Source organism: Diceros bicornis, chromosome 7 (assembly GCF_020826845.1).
Source record: "Diceros bicornis minor isolate mBicDic1 chromosome 7, mDicBic1.mat.cur, whole genome shotgun sequence".
NCBI classification, from domain to species: domain Eukaryota; kingdom Metazoa; phylum Chordata; class Mammalia; order Perissodactyla; family Rhinocerotidae; genus Diceros; species Diceros bicornis.
The window spans coordinates 29761128-29776050 of record NC_080746.1 but is presented as its reverse complement, the minus strand read 5'-3'; the positions used below and the strand labels follow the sequence as shown (position 1 = coordinate 29776050).

At 35.2% G+C, this 14923-nt stretch overlaps 1 protein-coding gene and 1 pseudogene across 3 annotated transcripts in view; both read left to right on the top strand.

The window, feature by feature from the left end:
* Nucleotides 1-14923, top strand: part of GRIA4 (glutamate ionotropic receptor AMPA type subunit 4) — a 357209-nt gene that overhangs the window by 78630 nt on the left and 263656 nt on the right. The window lies entirely within an intron of this gene.
* LOC131408151 (60 kDa heat shock protein, mitochondrial-like) lies at nucleotides 8579-10180 on the top strand (annotated as a pseudogene).

Below are 14923 nucleotides of genomic sequence, written 5' to 3'. Positions count from 1 at the left end.
TTAAAGTATTAACAAATTACAGTAATAATAATAAATAACACATATAGTGTTTTTAAAATTTTTGATATAATTGACATATGACATTATGTAAGTTTAAGATGTACAACATGTTCAGTTGATAAGTTTATATATTGCAATATGATTACCACTGTAGTGTTAGCTAACACCTCCATCAGGTCCCATAATTATCATTTCTTTTTTGTGGGAGGAACAACTAAGATATAGTCTCTTAGCAACTTTGAAATTTATAATACAGTATTGTTGTCTATAATCTGTGCATTAGATCTCCAGAACTTATTTATTTAGTGGTTGCAAGTTTGTACCCTTAAACAACATCTCCCCAATTCCTTCACCCTCCAGCCCCTGGTAACCACCATTCTACTCCGTTTTTATGACTTTGACTTTTTCAGATTCCATAAATAAGTGCTATCATACAGTATTTGTCTGTCTTTGTCTGACTTATCTCAGTATAAGGCGCTCAAGGTCTGTTTATGTTGTCACAAATGGCAGGATATCCATGTTTTTCATTGCTGGATAATAATCCATCTTCTTTATCCACATCTTCTTTATACAGTTATCTATTGATGGACACTTAGGTTGTTTCCATATCTTAGCTGTCGTAAATAATGCTGCAAAAACATGGGAGTGCAGGTATCTCTTCTATATCTTGTTTTCATTTCCTTTGCATATATACCCAGAATTGGAATTACTGGATCATACGGTAGCTCTATTTTTAATTTCTTGAGGAATCTCCATACTATTTTCCATAGTGGTTGAACCAAGTTATATCCCCACCAACAGTGCACCAGGGTTCCCTTTTCTCCACGTCCTCGCCAACACTTATCTCTTGTCTACTTGATCACAGCCATTCTAACAGATGTGAAGTGGTATCTCATTGTGGTTTTGATTTGCATTTCCCTGATGATTAGTGATGTCCAGCATCTTTTCACATACCTCTTGGCTATTTGGATGTCTTTTTTTGAAAAATGTCTATTTAGTTCCTCTGCCCATTTATTATTTGGATTGTTTGGTTTTTTTATTACTGAGTTGTATGAATTCTTTGTTTATTTTGGATATTAACCCCTTATCTGATATGGTTTGCAAGTATTTTCTCTCCTTCCATACGTTGCCTTTCATTTTGTTGACTGTTTCTTTTGCTGTGAAGAAGCTTTTTAGTTTGATGTAGTTCCACTTGTTGATTTGTGCTTTTGTGCTTTTGGTGTCTTATCTAAAAAATCTTTGCCAACACCATTGTCAGGGAGCTTTTTCCCAATGTTTTCTTCTAGGATTTTTACAGTATCAGGTCTTATGTTTAAGTCTTTAATCCAATTTGAGTAAGTTTTTCAGAGTGGTGTAAGATAGAGGTCCAATTTCATTTTTATTCATGTGGTTATTGAGTTTTCTCAACACCATTTGTTGAAGAGACTATCCTTTCCCCACTGAGCGTTCTTGGCTCCCTTGTCAAATATATATTAGTTGACAGTAAATATTGGAGGGTATCTCTGGGCTCTTAATTCTGTTTCATTAGTCTATGTGTCTGTTTTTATGGCAGTGCCATACTGTTTTAGATACTATAGCTGTGTGATATAATATGAAATCAGGAAGTGTGATAACTCCAGTTTTGTTCTTTCTCATGAGTGCTTTGGCTATTTGGGGTCTTTTGTGGATCCATACAAATGTTAGGATAGTTTTTCTTCTACTTCTGTGAAAAATGTGATTGGAATTTTGATAAAGATTGCATTAAATCTATAGATGGTTTTGGGTAGTGTGGACATTAACAATATTAATTCTTCCGATCCATGAACAAGGGATATCTTTCCATTTCTATGTGTCTTCTTCAGTTTCTTTCATCAAGTCTTGTAGGTTTTTGGGTTCAGAACTTTCATTTCCTTGGTTAAATTTATTCCTAAGTATTTTATTGTTTTTGATGCTGTTATGAATAGGATATTTTTCCTTATTTCTTTTCCAGCTGTTTTGTTGTTAGTGTATAATTGTTAATGTTAGTGCAACTAATTTCTGTATATTGATTTTATACATTATACTGATACATTTATACATTTATACTGATAGCCTAATGGGGGTTCCTTTGTAGATTATAATCTTTTAATCCCTGGCTGCTTTTAGGTTACTCTCTTTGTATTTATTTTTGACAGTTTCATTATAATATGTCTTAGAGAAGGCCTTTTTGCATTGAGATAATAGGGTGATCTATTAGCTTCACGAATTTGGAAGTCCAATTTTCTCCCCAAGTTTGGGAAGTCCTCAGCTATTATTTCTTTAGATAAACTTTCTGCCTCCTTTGCCCTTTTTCTCCTTCTGGATCCCTGATTATTCTAATATTTGTTCTTTTGATGGAATTCCATAGATCACATAGACTTTCTTGGCTCTTTTTCATTGTTTTTCTTTGTTCTCCTCTAAATGGGTTATTTGAAAATTCCTATCCTCTAACTCACTTATTCTGTCTTCCATTTGCTCTACCCTACTGCAGATGCTCTCTATTGAATTTTTCATTTCATTCATTGAATTCTTCAGGTCCAGAATTTCTGGGGTTTTTTTAAATGGTTTCTCTCTCTTTGATAAATATCTCATTTTGATCATGTATTTTTTCATGATTTCATTGAATTGTCTTTCCAAGTTTTCTTGTAGCTCATTGAGTTTCTTCAGAACAGCTATTTTGAATTCTTTAGGAGCTAGGTTATGAAATTCTGTGACTTTGAGCTTGGTTATTGGAGAATTATTATTATCTTTTGGTGATAACATGTTTCCTTGATTTTTCATGTTCCTTGTAGTTTTACGTGGCTGCTTTCACATTGGAAGTAGCAGACATCTCCTTAAATCTTTACTAGTTGCCTTCAGATGGGGTATTCTGTCCGTTGGCACTCTTATTATCTGGGGTTTTCTCTGCCTTTGTATGGGTACACTCCACTCTTCTTGCTCCTTAAGGCAAAATTCTTATGCTTTTATGTCTTCTCTGGTTCTTACAACTCACCAGGCTGGCTACTGGAAACCTTTCTTTTGTTTTCCAGAAGGTGGCACTATAGCTCAAATTCGTGGTTTCTTCCTCGCCCACACATTTTTTTCTGTGGCCTGTTTCTGAGTGCACTCCCTCTCTACCAAAGCTCACTCTTGCTGCTGCACTCGGGAGCATGCACAAGGAGCCACCTCAGTGTGAGGGACGTGTGGGTTTAGCGCTTGGGGCTTGGGGGTGCCTGTGGTCCAATAGAGAGATCTTCAGGTGAGGTACTCCCAGAGGCTCGTGGGTGGACTTCCTGCTGAACTCCTGAGTGCACTCAGCAGGAACTGCATCCTGTTAATGCCCTGTGATATTTTTATCTGCATCTTTTCTGATGTCCTCCCTCCTCCCAGTCATGGAGGTCCCACTTCAATACTCTGGGTGCTGCTGGAGAGAAACGGGTTTCTCCAGCTGTATCCCGCTCCCCTGGGGTAGCAGCGCAATCACTCACCACTCCCTTTTTCCCCTTCAGGAGAGGTCACCACCACCTGATAGTTCAGCCCCGTGCAGTGTTGCCTTGGAGTGTGGTGGGGCAGGCAGTACTGGTAAAGTTCTTTTTACCATCTTCAGTGCACCCAAACTCATATATATATTTTTTCTTCAATTGCATGCTAGAATCTCCCCTTGGGAGGCTGGACTTCTGCAATTTCTCTCTCATCCTTTGGTATTTTCCCAGGGCAGCACTCATCAGGTTTTTTCCCCGACCTTGGCAAAGAGGGTTGGGGCAGGTTTGCTGCTCCACTGATTCCATGGCCTCTACAGAGGTTTGTCTGTCTGTTATGGGATGCGCAGGTGGGCAAGACTCCTTCCAGGTCCCTTGGAATATGATGCTGGATCCCACAACTTCCAGAAAGGTGCTTTTGTTCATGGATGGGTGTCTAATTCTTTGTTGAAAAAGGGGGACAAAAAGGAGAAAAGTTTTATGCCACCATGATGCTCATGTCACCCACACATATAGTGTTTGATGTGTGCTAGGAATTGTTCTAAACACTGTCATATATTAATGCATTTAATCCTATAAGATATGTGATATTATCCCCATTTAAAGATAAGGAAACTGAGGAACAGAGAGGATAAATGACTTGCCCAGTGTCAACTAGCTAGAAAATGACAATGTCTAGATTGAATCTAGGCAAAGATTCTTTTTCACATCTAATTATGTGTTTAAAATAAGGAAAATCAAACTACAAGTGTGAGGGTGCAATAGAACAAGGAGACTTATGAATAAATATGCAGTTAAATAGTGACGTTATTGTTCTCTTAGAGACAGTTTGTTCTCTTGGATAAAAACACAATGATTTTATTTTACTCTCTGATTCATAATGCTATTCCTTATGATTTATTCCAAAGAAATAATTCAAAATTAAATAAGTAAAAAGTTTTGTGCAAAGACACTACAACATGTTTGTATGGGGAGCTGATCACAGGGCTGGATAGTTGCAGTAAACCCTACAAAAGAGGAATCTTAAACAACTGAGGAATTGCTAAATTGATTGGAAATGTCAATGTAATGAAATTTATATTGCCATAAAAATGTTGGATTTCAAAAATATAAAGCAATACTGAAAAGTACTGAAATGTGAAATCACATTAAGAGAAAGGACAAAATACAATTTTTAAATTCACTGTTATTACAAATATGTTAAAGCAGCATATACCAATAAATAAACATTGGAAGTAAACAGAAAGACAGTAATTATTCCCAATAGAAATGAAATGATAGATTATTTTTAAATGTTTCCTTTTTAATATTTTAAATTTCTTTAAAAAATAAATTTACTTTTTGATACACTTACAAGCATAAAAGAAAATTAAGACTATGGCTTTATTTTTAATATGTCAAATTATCAAATCCATTACCTGGTGCCCTTTCTGCATTAGATTTCAAAGCTTAATAAGATAAAAAACGGACAGGTTCTTGTGAATTTTTATAGGATTAATCTACTTCATCTAACATTATAACCATAATATATTCATGTGCTGGCAATTCTTTTCAGAAAAAAAAAATACTGATTTTAATTGACTTTGCAAAAATACACATAAAAGTAAATAGGAGGATTTGAAAATCTATTGATATTTTAGAATTATACATATATTTTTGTTATCTAACTTATTTCAAAAGCATACAGTTTTCTGAGTATATTACTCCTCTAGTTCTGTAAATATAATAAACGCTTATTCAGTAGAACTTAACACGTACTTATGTAAAAGGATGGGTTACTCTTTTCATTCAATGGAGGTCTACAATGTACAATCCTCTGTGACAGCCACCAAAGAAATGATTCTTTCCCCATAAGTTTTTATTAATCAATTTACTACATAATTAATTATGAAATTCCAATTGCAGGAAGTGCTAAGAAGTATAGGCTCTGTGAGAGCTTGTAAAAGGGCTGTCCAATTTAGGAATTAAGAAAGACGTCCTCGAGATAGTCACTTTGATCTGAGTCCTGAAATGTAACTAAGAGTTCGCTTGGTGAGGGGCTAGTGGTTAAGATCACAGGAGCATTCTAGGCTGAGGGAGAAGGGGCCAAAGGCCCCAGAGAAAGAAAGATGGCCAATGTGGTTAAAGTCCATGAAGAAGTGACTGCATGGCCAGAAGATGGAGGACTTGGTAGGCCTAATTAGGAACTTGGTTTTCATCTTAATAAATGTGGAAGCTTTTGAAGGACTCTGAAAGAAAATGAACAAATTTACATTTTCAAACACCACATCTGACTGGGCAAGAGAAACAATAGAAAAAATAAACAAATGGAACTACATCAAACTAAAAAGCTTCTGCACAGCAAAGGAAACCATCAACAAAACGAAAAGACAACCTAACAATTGGGAGAAGATATTTGCAAACCATACATCTGATAAGGGCTTAATCTCCAAAATATATAAAGAACTCATGCATCTCAACAACAAAAAAACTACCAACCCAATTAAAAAATGGGCAAAAGACCTGAACAGACATTTCTCCAAAGAAGATATACAGATGGCCAACAGACACATGAAAAGATGTTCAAAATCACTAACTATCAGGGAAATGCAAATCAAAACTACAATGAGATATCACCTCACGCCCGTCAGAATGGCTATAATTAACAAGACAGGAAACAATATGTGTTGGAGAGGATGTGGAGAAAAGGGAACTCTCATACACTGCTGGTGGGAGTGCAAACTAGTGCAGCCACTATGGAAAACAGTATGGAGATTCCTCAAAAAATCAAGGATAGAACTACCATATGATCCAGCTATTCCACTGTTGGGTATTTATCCAAAGAACTTGAAAACACCAATTTGCAAAGGTACATGCACCCCTGTGTTCATTGCATCGTTATTCACAATAGCCAAGACTTGGAAGCAACCTAAGTGCCCACCAAGGGACGAATGGATAAAGAAGCTGTGGTATATATACACAATGGAATACTACTCAGCCATAAGAAACGATGAAATCCAGCCATTTGTGACAACATGGATGGACATTGAGGGTATAATGCAAAGTGAAATAAGTCAGAGGGAGAAGGTCAAATACCATATGATTTCCTTCATTAAGTAGTAGATAATAACAACAATAAACAAACACATAGGGACAGAGAGTGGATTGGTGGTTACCAGAGGGGAAGGGGGGAGGGAGGAGGGTGAAAGGGATAATTTGGTACATGTGTGTGGTGATGGGTTGTAATTAGTATTTTGGTGGTGAACATGATGTAGTCCATGCAGAAATAGAAGTACAATGATGTACACCTGAAATTTTTACAATGTTATAAACCAATGTTACTGCAATAAACAAAAAATTAAAAAAAAAAAAAAAAGAAAGAAAATGAACAAATTTACATTTTAAAAGATCACTCTGGATCCAATGTAGAGAAAGGATTGAAGGAGGACATGGATGATTGCTGGGAGTTTCTTAAGTAGCCTAAGAAAGATGTGGATAGGTAGAGAAAACTCACTTAACAACCACAACAAAAACGATTAAATATTTTGGAATAAACTTAAAAAGAAATGTGTGAAACCTCTATAAGGAAAACTTTAAAGCATACCTGAAAGACACAAAAGTAGACTTGAATAAGTGGAAAGACATTCCTTCTTCTTGTATTAAACTACTCAACATCATAAAAATGTTGATTCTCCCTAAATTAATTTATAAACTTAACTCGATGCTAATCAAAACACCAGCAGGCTTTTTTATGGTGTAAGACAAGTTGATAATAAAGTTCATATGGAAAAACAAACATTCAAGAAGAAGCAGGAAAACACTGAAAAAGAAAATCTGTGAAAGGATATTAGCCCTACCAGATATAAAGGTATAAAGGTATACTTCAAAGTATCTATAATTGAAATAGTGTGGTATGGCACATGACTAGACAATGAGACCAGGGGAACATAATGGAAAACCGAAAAATAGATCCAAGTATATAAGGAAATTTATTATAAAATAAAGGTAATATCTTTGGGGCATCACTGGGGCAAAGATGGACTTATTAATTAATAGTTGTAGAACAACTGGGTAGCCATTTGGAAAAAAAAATTGGATTCATGTATCCCACCATATAACAGAATAAACTCCAAATGGATCAGGAATTTAAACATAGAAAAATGAAAACATACAAAAACTTGAACACAGGGATGAATTTTTCTTCTTCTTCAGTTTAAGAAAATACTTTCTATTTCTCAAACTGCAGAGGAAATAAAAGAAGACATTGATAAATTTGACTACATTAAAGTAAAAAAAAATAATGTAAACAATATCACACAATTGATAAACTGGGAGAAAATATTTGTAATGTGTAACACAAAGGGCTGATACCCCTAATATGTAAAGAACTCATAAAACTGAAGAAAAAGGATTGAAAATCCAATGGCAAAATAAGAAAAAGACCTGAACAGACATTCACACACACACAAAAGGCCCTTAAATACATTTTTTTTAAAAAGTTCAAACACAAATACAAATTAAAACATAATTTCTCACCTATCTGATGTGTAAAAATTAAAAAGTATGACAACGCATCCTTTTAGTAAAGCAGTGGGGAAACAGAGACTCTCACATATTGTTAGTAAGAATGCAGACTGGCACAACCCTTCTGGTGGGGCATTTAACAACACATACCAAAAGTGTATGTGTGCTTATCTTTTGATCTGGCCGTCTCACTTCTAGGAATCTACCCTAATGATACATTTCCAACAATACGTATGCTCAAGGTCCTTCACTGCAACATTGTTTGAAATGAAAAATATTGGAAATAACCTAAATCCCCACACATAGGAGAGTGGTTTAATAAAGTTTGGTATATCCACACAGTAAAGTAATAAGACACTGTGAAAAAGACTGAGGAAGACCTATGTGAACTAATATGGAGTAATTTCCGATATATATTGTTAAGCTAAAAAAAAAAAACCATGGTGCATACAGATTGCCGGGCCTGGACCAATGGAAAGGGAATGGAAGCTGCTGCACAGACAGTGTCAAGGTGTAGAGAGAGCAGCGGAGAGAGGGGACATGAGTCCATTGCTCTCTGTCCATACACTTTGTCCCTCCTTCACATCACCAAGTGCATGCCCTGCTGCCCCCTTGCAAAAATGCGTCAATGACCTGTAGTCTTTCACCAGGTGAGGCCAGTATCCCAGTCACTGGTTTCTCATGTGACTCAGGCTTATGGCAAAGATGTCAAATTTGGTGCAGATGACCTAATCTTAATGCTTCAAGGTGTAACAGACCTTTTAGCTGATGGTAGAGTCATTACTAGGGGGCTGAAGGGAAGAACAGTGATTGAGAAGTCCCAACATAACAAAAGATGATGTGACTATTGCAAAGTCATTAACCTAAAGGATAAATATAAAAATATTGAGGCTCTACTTATTCAAGATGTTGCCAATAAGACAAATGAAAAGGCTGCAGATCCACTAACACTGCTACTGTTCTGGTACACTCTAATTGCCAAGGAAGGCTTGCAGAAGATCAGCAAAGGTGCTGATCTAGTGGAAATTGGGAGAGGTGTGATGTTAGCTGTAGAGGCTGTAATTGCTGAACTTAAGAAGCAGTCTAAACCTGTGCCAACCTCCAAAGAAATGGCTCAGGTTGCTATGATTTCTGCAAACAGACAAAGAAGTTGGCAATATCATTTCTGATGCAGTGAAAAAGATTGGAAAAAAGGATGTAATCACATTAAAGGACGGAAAAACACTGAATGATGAATTAGAAATTATTAAGTTGAAGTTTGATTAAGGTTATATGTCTCCATACTTTGTATGCGCCAAAAGGTCAGAAATGCAAATTTCGGGATGCTTATGTTCTATTGAGTGAAAAGAAAATGTCTAGTGTCTAGTCCATTACACTTGCCCTTGAAATTGTCAGTGCTTATTGTAAGCCCTTGATAATAATTGCTGAAGAAGTTAATGGAGAAGCTCTAAAAACATTCCTTTTGAATAGGCTGAAAGTTGGTCTTCAGATTGTAGCAGTCAAAGCTCTAGGTTTTGGTGACAATAGAAAAACCTACTTAAAGACTTGGCTATTGCTACTATTGGTTCAATGTTCAGAGAAGAGGGGTTGACCCTAAATCTTAATGATACTCAGCTTCCTGGCTTAGAAAAAGTTAGAGAGGTCATTGTGACCAAAGATGAAGCCATGATCTTAAAAGGAAAAGGTAACAGGGTCAAATTGAAAAATGTATTCAAGAAATCATTGAGCAGTTAGATATCATAACTAACACATATGAAAAGCAAAAAGTAAGTGGACATCTGGCGAAACTTTCAGATGGAGTGGCTGTGCTGGTGGGACAAGTGATGTTGAAGTGAATGAAAAGAGTACCAGGTGCCCTCAATGCTGCCTGAACTGCTGTTGAAGAAGGCATTGTTCTGGGAGGGGGTTGTGTTATGCTTCCAGCCTTAGACTCACTAATTCCAGCTAATAATTTTTAAAAAGTTGATATAGAAATTATTAAAAGAACACTCAAAATTCTTGCAATAATCATTACTAAGAATGTAGATGCTGAAGGATCATTGATAGTTAAGAAAATTATGCTAAGTTCCTCAGAAGTTGGTTATGATGCTAAGCTTGGAGATTTTGTGAATATGGTAGAGAAAGGAATCACTGATCCAACTAAGGTTGTAAGAAGTGCTTTATTGGAACAGAAGGACCCTGAAATGAGTGGAATAAGGGGAATAGGGGGTGACATGTGCTAATTCTTAGAATTGTGCTTCATCATTTCTAATGAACTATGACAAGATGCTTGAGGCAATGTTTCTCACCCATAATTTCAGACAAGTCAGTTGAAGAAAATGATTGAAGAAAAGGCTGACTGATGTTTAAGAAATTCACTATAACCATCAGTTACTAGTTTCAGTTGACAGTATATAATGATTTACTGCTATCATTGTCCCTGCCTACAGATAATTCATTTTGTATTTTTTGATAAAATGCTGCTTGTGCATTCATGAAAGAAAAGCACAGTGTGAAAGAGTATCTATGGTATGCTATCCTTTATGTAAGGGAAAAAGAGGAATGAGAAAATACACATTTATACATTAATCTCTACAAAAGAAATATCAGAAGGATAAACCAGAAACTAATGAGATTGGTTACGAACATAGGGTTGCTAGGAATGGAAAGAAAAGAATGTGAAAGGAATGATACTCCTCTAAGTATACTTTTCTGTATAGCACTACCTTTTAGAATACACCCCCAAACATAAATAAAGAAAACCAACCAGGATGGAGGGTGAACCCAAAATGGAATACAAAAAACAACAAATTTACCTAAGTATGTTACAAATGAATGACATAACCATACTGAAGGGGGTAGAGAAGAAAAGAATTAAGTAATTTGAGGAAATAATATTTTGCTTGTGTACCATACACAAACATATACTACACATAAATATTGTACTGTAGTTTGTAAATTTGTTTCTACGAAGGTATTGACTAGAAATTTTGAAATACTTAATGCGTATATTAGGATTGAGCAAATAAGTAAATATTTTGTGCATAAAGAGCGAGGTTACAAATAAGAAAAGGGGAAAGGCTAGAATGAGCCCTCTAGTATTGGACTGAAATCAGAAGTATAAGTATGAACTCGTGAATTTTACTGTATATACAGTGTTCGAGATATAGAAATAAGTATAATTGTGCATATGTGTGTGTGTCCATAGATATATTTCCTACCTCTGTTCACTGAGAGGGCCTAGAAGTAAGAACATCCCAGTAGCAATGAACACACCTGGCATACAGATCTTAATTTATGAATCCCATTCTTTGACTGAATGAGACAATGCTCTTTAGAAAAATGACTGATTACAGGACTAAGACAGGGAGAATATAAGATGAGATAGGATCATCTCATGGTGTCAGAAAGTGAGGAATTGCTTATAAAATGACTGGGAAAGGCATGCGGAAAGGATTCAGGAGCCAACTTGAAGAAGCTACCAATGGCCAAATCCGAGACAATGTGAGCAAAAAAATAAATAATGGTCGTAATATATGACAACCATAGAATAAAATAAGTACCCATGAGTCCCAATTTATATAAGTAAACAATTAAATAAATAAATAAATAAATGGAAGAGCAGAGACAGCTCTTCCGTTCAGTACAATTCCTGAATAACGTAGAAGGAAGGATAGAAACAGAAAATCATCCTTTGACAAACAACCCAGTAATAATTCTTGCAGGAAAGAATTATCGATGGGTGCTAAAATTAACAGTATTTGTGGAGTATTCTCCACAAAATACTTCTTAATTATTAAGGGGAAAATTGTAACTTTACAGTGGAGAAACCTGGCGGAGAGCATCTTTAACAGAATGACTGAAGTTAACATTGCCAGTAATAAGACATATCAACATCATGTGCCTCCACACTGAGAAGGGCACAGCATCACTACTGTGGAATTTCTGCCTCGTTTGACAATATCAGACACCCAAATTAGGAAACTTTCTAAAATAGAAAGAGGGAAAAGGAGAGGGAAAGAGAGAGGGAGGGAAGGAGGGAGGGAGGGAAGGAAAAAGGGTAACTATTGATGGCGGTTTGGATTAAGATGTCCACAGTGGAGACAGAGAGAAGTGGAAGGGGTGAATTGCAAGAAAAACAGTAAATCAGCAGAACTCGATAATCAATATAGGATGTGAAGTGGTGAGTTCTAGAGAGAGAGTAGAAGGAAGTTTAAAGGAAGACACAGATTTGTGTGATGGTACAACATGGATGATCTTTCCATGTATTAACTAGGGTACATTGAGGAGACGAGGTTTTAGTGGGAATTATTCACTAACTCGGAAAGACTGTCAATTCATTAATACTACCATCCCAAATATGTAGCACATTCTTACTGATGATGTCTTTTATTATTATCTATCAGATTTCGTCCACGGGGAAGCTAGTTTTTGACTGACAAATTTCATGCTGGCAGGCCAGCTCACCTTGGAACACTCACCTTTGTGAAACTGGGGCCAATGTGTAAGCAGTCCTGTTTACTCTGGTTTATTTTTTGTAGTAAAAAGAGCAGTTTTTATGCTTTGTTGATTTGTTCTTTGTAGCTTTAGTGATCTGTAAGAAGCAGTAATGGCCTCGGTTATATCATGGAAGAGACCTCTAAAATGAGTTATGGTCTCACAGCATAATATCAGAAAAATCCCTGACCCCTGAGCCCACCACCTCTGAACGTTTTCTGCTTGAAACATATAAAAGGAACCTAGTGCAAAATAAAAATCCTCCAACAGAAATATTTTGAAATTTTGAAAAAAATCATGAATGATTAAACTGTTTAAATCAGAAAATGTTTCATGGGTTTACAAGAAATCTTTCCTAATCACAATTTTTATTGCTTTTATTTTTTATAATAAAAAAGGCAGCGTCATGGGAAAGATACACTGTTGCTGACGATAAAACAGAAATCTAGTTTTATTCCAGTTAAAATGCTTTCGTTAAGTCTGCTTCTTTAATATTTGGGTCCATGAAACAGTGAGCTAAATTATGAAGAGGTCCATCTGCATTTTATTTAGCAAAGTTTACATTTAATTATAATGTCATTGTTCAGGATAATTAAAACTAATCTCATGACGTCAACTTTAGTTAGGTTACTTTTTATTTTATGCACATTTGATATATTCATGAGTACCTCTCCTCCCATACTACACTAACGTGTCGGGAGAGAAAGAACAGGACTTGGACCACGTAGACCTGGCTTCAAATTCCAGGGATGCCAATCAGCCAATAACAGGTCTGTGAGCCTTGACTATGGGCACAAATGTAAGCCTTATTTTCCTGTATAAAATGGAGTAAAGGACTCACCTCATAAGCTTCATGGAGAATTAATTCATATAGTTCCAATACTGTGTATTCTTCCCCGTATATGTGGATTTTCGTAAAAAGCAAATGAACCGATTAAATTTAGGTGATAGTGAACACATAAATTGATTATATCTTTATTTTTCTTTACCATTGTCTTTAAGGAAGCAGTGACTAAGTAATCAACACTGAGATCTCAGAATTATTTTTAAAAAAAGATTTATTTCTTGACCGTGTTATTAAGCAAGCATCAACTAATCTATTTATAAATATTATAAATATTACAAATTATAAATTATAAATATTATTTATAAATATTATAAATCCTAATATAGTGAATCATTGCTAAAGCAGACAGAATTACTGTAAAAGTATACACAATATCTCTCTCACTTGTGTAACTCAAATTTATTCACCTGATTTTGTTCAAAGCTATATTTCAAAGATAAAATTATGAAGACAAGAAAAAATTATTTCTTCATGTGATACAGCATACTTGTGTGTTAGTTTGTCTAAACTTTTGCTCATGTTACAGAACTTGATTTATATGGATTCCATCTATACGCTTCCAATGGGAAAATACCTGAAAGTGAACAAAATAGCAGCCACTCTTTGAAAATAAAATACTCTTCTTTAACTCAGAATACTGTCTCTATGAGAATGACTTTAAGAAGAAATTACATAGATAGTGATATAGGAACGTGAAGAGAGGTTATTTCAGTTAAATAAACATTGATTAAGCACATTCCACGTTCCAGATATTATAGGCAATTTTGTTACTACAACATTTTTAAGATGTGGCATCTGTCTTTAAGGCTTTGGAACCAGGTAGGCCTTGAGACTCAATTCCATTATGACTCGATGATTTACCAAAGCTGTCATATTGGGAAAGTTATTAAAACCTCTCTAAATTGCTGTTTCACCATCTGAAAATGGGGATACCGAAACACTTACTTTGCCAAGTTGTGAGAATTAAATGTAAAATATTGTGAAAACAACTGGCAGGAAATAAATGTCAGTGTTTCCTTCCCTTTCCCTTTATCAGAGCATTTTTTGAGAAGATTCAGTTTTAATTTAGAAGTTTTAAGTCATTATATAGATGTAAAGAATTGTTATTATGAATAATTAGAAAAATGCATTCAATTTACTCTTATTTATCAAGAAAGCCAGTCTCACCAAATGAATAAATATTTTGGTCTGTGTACCTCCCTGGCCAACATCTCATAATAAGACGTTGGAAAGTTGGAAAAGAGGATATTTTTCCCCTATGATGAAGAACTTGTGTATCTAATTCACGTTAAACCATCCAAAGTAGAATCTCTAGATATAAAAAGAAAAGTCATCAGGTAAAGAAGATAACCTAAAAGGAAGTGAAAAGATCTATAGCTATATTCTTATTCATGCTTTGGCAGCCTTTTAATTTACTAATTTTTTAGTCTTGTTTAGAATGAGAAAATACCAAAGAAATAAAAAGGTATAAATAATGCCAAAGTTCCCACCACATACATGAAAATTACAAAGTCAATTCATATTTACTTCTCAATAAAAAGATTATCCCAACATTTTAGCCAATCCTGTTTTTTGTGCATAATTTAGAAAATCCCATTACTTGTTCCCTTTACCACACTTAGTGAATCCTTTTCATGTAGTT